Genomic DNA, 6,336 nt, shown 5'->3' with positions numbered 1-6,336 from the left:
TGGTTAGTGCCATGCACCATTTGCATGATTGCATGCTGAGCGATAGTCCGCTCCATTATTGTTGAGCGCAGTTACATGGATCTGCACACACCACCACTCATGGGTTAGTGGTCGATTCAGGCTGAGTGTGTTGCAGCAGGGACTCTGTTAGGCACCGTTGGTCCGCTCATGGGTAGTGTGACACAACGTGTTATCCGGCAGGGATTCCTCCCCGTCATTGTGTACCGGGAGATGAGAGCATTGCGCTCCCCCATTTATGATTTCGGGTAGGAGGATAGGTGTACTCTGACAGCATCCGTCCACTCGGTCACTCAGGAGTAGTGATGACAGAGTGCACGGTTGTCACAGCCCTAGCCACTCGGCATCACTTTTGTATGAGATGATCGACTGGCGTCAGGGGTGACCAGGACGCATCATTGGCATCATATGCATGATGCATTTATTGCTTGTGTTTGTGTTTGCTGCATTTATATGCTGCATATTGTTTGGATACCTATGTTTGACATGCATACAGGATTTCCTTATTCCTTGGACTGTTTGACCTTATACTCAGGACCTGGTTAGTACAGTATTCTCCTGTTTATTTCAGATGCATTCTTATCTTTCTTATCAGGAGACTGTACGCATGATTAGTGCTAGGTGTTGTTTCTTTACTTTGCATATCAACTGTACCTGCTGAGTGTTGGACTCACCCCGCCTCCATTGTTGATATTTTCAGGTTGATGCTGTCAGGAGGGAGTTCCAGTCCTCACTGCACGTAGTGCTGGTCCTGCAGACCTCCAGGATATGTTTGGTTTTCTTTGGTTTCTTTCTGTTCTAGACTGTTTGAACTCGTTATGTTCTGGATTTATTTGCTTATGGACATGATATAGATTTTATTATATCGATGGATTTGGATTTGGTTTTTATTCTACTACATGCCTGCCTGGATGGCAGAAGAGGTGAGTTCGTCAGTTTTGAGCTTTACGAGTGTAGTTGAGTAGGGTGGTTTTTGAGTCAGAGTATTATTACTGCGTGGTTGTGTCAGCCAGAGGCTGAATATATATATAAACTGCGTGGTGATTGATTTTTATTATTGTTATGATTCCAGCCGCCTGTGGCTGAGTATTTAGTGCTTGTAGAAAATTTTTGATTGTCCGCCGTACAGGGGAGATGCTGCCGAAATTTTCTCGGACAGGGACTCTTCTGGGGGCGTGACAGGTTAAGTTGGGTCTAGACATTCTCGTCACTTGGGTAGCAATGATGTCTTGCTAGATGTCACTCATTGTTTATATATCTCAAATGTTGATTTGGATATATTGCCAACGTTACGAGAACCTATTGGGTCACATACAAAGAACAAGTTGATTTGGAGATAAGTTCATATGATGGATCATTGGATTAAATCTAATCCGAATTAGACTCATTGAGTTAGACTCAATTAGATCCAATTATTAGATTAAGTCTAATTCAAATTAGATTCATAGAGCCAATTTGGATTGATGTTCATGAAGCCAATTTGGATTGATATGGTTCAATGAGTTAGACTCATCGGGTGATGGTTCAATGAGTTAAACTCATTGGGTGAACTTGAATTCAACTAGGAAGATGAATGGTCAATTTTGAACCATTCGATTAAATGGTCAATTTTGAACCATTAGATTGGAAGACCAAAAGGCAAAACCCTTTGGTATTCATGAGATGGATATAAATATGATTTATCGATAAAATTTTCATAAGATGGAAAAACTTTTAGTCTTCTTCTTCCACCTTCCTTCTCTTGGCCGAAACCTCCTATCTTGGTTGCTAGCACAACCTTAAGTGGTTGCCTTCTCCATTTTGTGAGTTTGTGAGACAAATGAAGGCTTGTTCGTGTGGAACCGTTAGAGGCACGGATGCGTGATTGTACTGAGATCTTAGCTGTCGGGAGATTGTGTGCATACAATAAAGGTATAACTCCCTATTTCATCTAGAAACTTATATATGGTTTCCTTTCGCATGGATCATCTAGAGAGGAACTAGATATTTTCCACTGCGCTTTCATGTATTTAGCGCCCTAGTTCCCTTACAGTAACTTTATAGATAGTCGATCATCGACATTAGACGTAAGAATATACAGTTGTATGTATTTAACTATTAACAATGATGACCTATCATTTTAATAAATATCTTACTTGAATATTTTTTTAATATAAATAGGAACATATTGTTGCTTGAGTTGCACAGGCATCTCAGCCTAGTTTAGAGGGAGGTGAGGAGCATACTTTACCCAATGACCAGTTAAATAAAATTTATTATGATGTGGTCAGTAGAAGGAAAAAGACCTCCACCCTCTATGGTCTTGGGTCCCATGCAAGAGTCGTATATGATTAGAAGATGGTTTCTAAGGTCAGGGGTCGTCCCAGCACATCATCTAACGCATCCAAATCATCTACTAGAGTAGATGCCTTAGAGCAAGAAAACGCAGATTTGAAGACTCTCGAGCCTGAAGAGATTTTCTAACAGAGCAACAAGCCCGAATGGATCTTGTGCAAATTGGGTGGGATATGTAGGCCTTCTTGGCTCAGATGAGTGCAACGCCACATCATTTTACCTCTCAAGAGACTCAAAACCCTAATAACCCTTAGGACCCTAATAACCCCCCTATCAGTAGATTGCCATAGGTGTCTTGACATTTAACTTTGTTATTTTTTTTTGTTCACTAATATAATGAAACTATCTCTAATGCTACATTATATCTTTTCAGAAACTTTGATATCTATTTTATACAATACCATTAACAGATATCCAAACTAGCATTTAGATATGTAAAATGATTTTATATTATTAAATTTAATATGCTATTCATAATTGTGTATTAGTTTGTTCTTTGTTTTATTACTACTAGCTAGATTTGGATTGATTTTCTTTATTAGGAGGTGTTGTATTGTATTTTTAAATGTTGATTATGTTATAATACTATACATTTAGATGTCGTTGGAGATGTTTGGATATTTAATTGTAGTTTTGTGCTTGGATTATTGTTAATAGAGAAGTAGTATTATGTTTATGGTTGGATATTTACATTTAGATGTTATTTGGTGTTGGTTTGTTTAATTGTGAATGTGTTTGTTTAATTGTGAATGTATTGTGTTATTTGAAAATCATCACATGTGATGGGTTATATTGATATGGAATGTAAACAAGGATAAATGCAAAAACAGATTGTTGCTATTGAAATTTCCTCAATTTAGCGACGGAATATTAATATTCCGTCGCTACCCTGTCCCAGAAATTACCTGGAAACACGATATTTTGCGACGATATTTTAGTATAGCGACGGAATATTAATATTTCGTCACTGCTCTTTCCCAGAAATTACCTAATCATGATATCTTATGACAGAATAGTATATTCTATCGCTATATAGCGACGGAACTTTAGTATTCCGTCGCTATGAATACTATATTCCGTCGCTATCCTGAACGTGCAAACAAAATGCATTGTGACCAAACATTTAAAAAAAATCATCTCTAGTTAGTGACAGGTTATTAATTTTCCGTCGTTATTATCGAACTAACACCGTTAACATAAATAGCGATGGTTACATACTTCAGTCTCTAAATTTAGAGACGGAATTTATGATTTGTCTCTAATTAATGACGAAAATTTATATTCCGTCTCTAAATACAGTCAACGATAAAAATCATAACGACGCTATTAATCAGTCGCTAATCTTATTTTGCGATGGAATAGCGATGAAAAATTTCATCTCTAATGTTGGTTTTTTTTTTTTTTAGTGAGTGCCCTGTATTTAGGGCATCACATGCCTTATTTCTTGTTAGTTATTGAAGCATAGATGACAGAAGATTTTTCACATTTCAGTATATCAAGCCTAAGGGACAACGTGTGGTGTCAAAGCAATAGGATGTTTTTTTTCAAGTAATAAGGGTTCGAAACACATGCAATGTATTTTCAAACGCATGCAACACTCGAACAACTCGTGAAACTGGGATGCCATGTAAAATGTTAGGAGTCACTTTATTTCCTTGATTTACTTGGTGTGGGAGAGAGTAGGGCCCACCTTCAAGAACAACTGACACAAATTGAATGTCTAGCTAGATTAATAAAAAAAAAAATCTCATGGTTATATGGGCACCTAGTTCATTTTGATTAATTTCAATTTTTAAAAAAGAAATGACTTCTATTTAATTTATATATTACTTTGGTTATATTTACTTTTGGAAAAAACTTATTTGTTCTTTATAGATTTATTTTCTCAAACTCTTTCTCTCCTTCTGATTTTCATATCAGAGTCATATCACTTTGACACAATATCGAGTAGGGGGTGAGTAATCAAAATTAAAACTGAAATTACCAAACTAATATAAAATCGTTTAATTTAGTTGATTACCAAATTAATCAATCAATCTATTGATAACATCAATCAATTGATTAATATTAGGTAATTTGCTTTGGTCCGATTAAGATATAGCAATCAATGTGAATTTTCAAATAGATGAATTGAATAAATTGGGGAAAAAATTAATATTTCACTAAAAAAATTTAAATTTCTGAATTAACTAAATGGAACTTTCAAATTCAGTTAGTTCGATCGATTAATTTAATTTAACTAATCTTTTGCTCACTTCTAATATCGAGTAGATGTCATGTTGATGGTTTGCCTATAGGTGAACACAAACTTAATGAATTCGTTGATAACTTTATGTATCTTAAAAAAAATACTTTAAACCAAGTTAATTGGACTTTTTGTATTATCCTGTAATCATGATCTCGCTGACATATTCAACTTTCATTCCACAGTCAACTATTGATAAATGATAAATACAATGAAAAATAATTATGTATTTTTGATAAATATAAAAATTAGATATGTAATTTTGATATTATGGAAATGTGATTGCGAGAGAAATTGTGAAATAAAAATTAAGTTTCCGATGAAATTTGAAATTTTGTAAGGAAATTATGATAAATTAATAAAAGAGAATTTTAATTTTAATACGGAGTAGATATTTTCAAAGTTGAATGAAAAAATTAAAGGGCATAGGGACCATTCAACGTGTTTTTAGCAACCTTGCTACGTTGAAGGGTTTGTTGCCATAAAAATAGAATTAATCAGAATGCATGTAAACTTACTTGATAAGGCATCTCGACGGTTGCCGTACCAATTTATTTATTAATTTATATTATTTTAATAAAATCATAATTTAATTATTTAAGTTTTTGTTAAAGGGCATAGGGACCATTCAACATGTTTTTAGCAACCTTGCTACGTTGAAGAGTTTGTTGCCATAAAATAGAATTAATCAGAATGCATGTAAACTTACTTGATAAGGCATCTTGACGATTGCCGTACCAATTTAGTTATTAATTTATTTTATTTTAATAAAATCATAATTTAATTATTTAAGTTTTTGTCGTGATAACAAATACATACAAATCAATTTAAAAGATGTAATCTATATATTCATTCTTATTGCACTTCTAAATATTATACCTTATGAAACATTTTATTCTAATTAATTTGTCAATTAAAGTTCTTTCTTTTTGGAAAAAAAAGAGGTTTTCTTTCTTGATTGCCGATGTTTCCTTTTGTACTTTATTTTTATTTAAATTATAAAAGGGAATGACTAATTTTAAATTACAAATAGTAAAAATAAGTAAAAATATTTTATTAATTATTTTCTAGATGGTTGTTTTTTTTCTAAATTTAATTTTTTTTTCAAAGTGCATAGATTTTTTTTACTTATATAATATAATATAATATAATATAATATCGATCATCAATTAAAAAAAATAGAAATTTGGGGATGTTTTAAAAAATATTTATTATAGTAGATATTAAATATTGAACCTCAATATTATCCACTTTATTTTTATTAATTAACAAATGACATATTATTTTTTTTGAAATATCCCGTATCAGAACAAAATTAAAATAAAATTGCTCTATTAAAAAACTAAAGGCAGAATTATAATTAGACAGTATAAAGACTATGAATAAATATTCTCTGAAACTAAATAATTATTAAATCAAGCAGTCTCTCTAGATCGTAGTTTATGATTTTCATCACTGGAGAGACTTAATCATAATTTCATATTGATTAATTTATTTATTTTAACTTAACTGTCAATTAAAAAAAAATCATTCATTGATTTATTAAAACTAAAACTCATAATGAATTTTTAATCAGAAACTCCTAATCATAATTTCACGACGGATGGTTTAATTATGAAATTACAATATGTGAATTTTTTTTATAATTTAATTATTTGTATTTTGTGTTGATATTTAAAAAAAAAATCGATATATATTGAATAATTAAAAAATAATTTATGTAATTTGGATATTAAAAA

This window comes from Zingiber officinale, chromosome 5A (assembly GCF_018446385.1).
Source record: "Zingiber officinale cultivar Zhangliang chromosome 5A, Zo_v1.1, whole genome shotgun sequence".
Taxonomy (NCBI): Eukaryota; Viridiplantae; Streptophyta; class Magnoliopsida; order Zingiberales; family Zingiberaceae; genus Zingiber; species Zingiber officinale.
Note: the sequence above shows the minus strand (reverse complement) of the source record.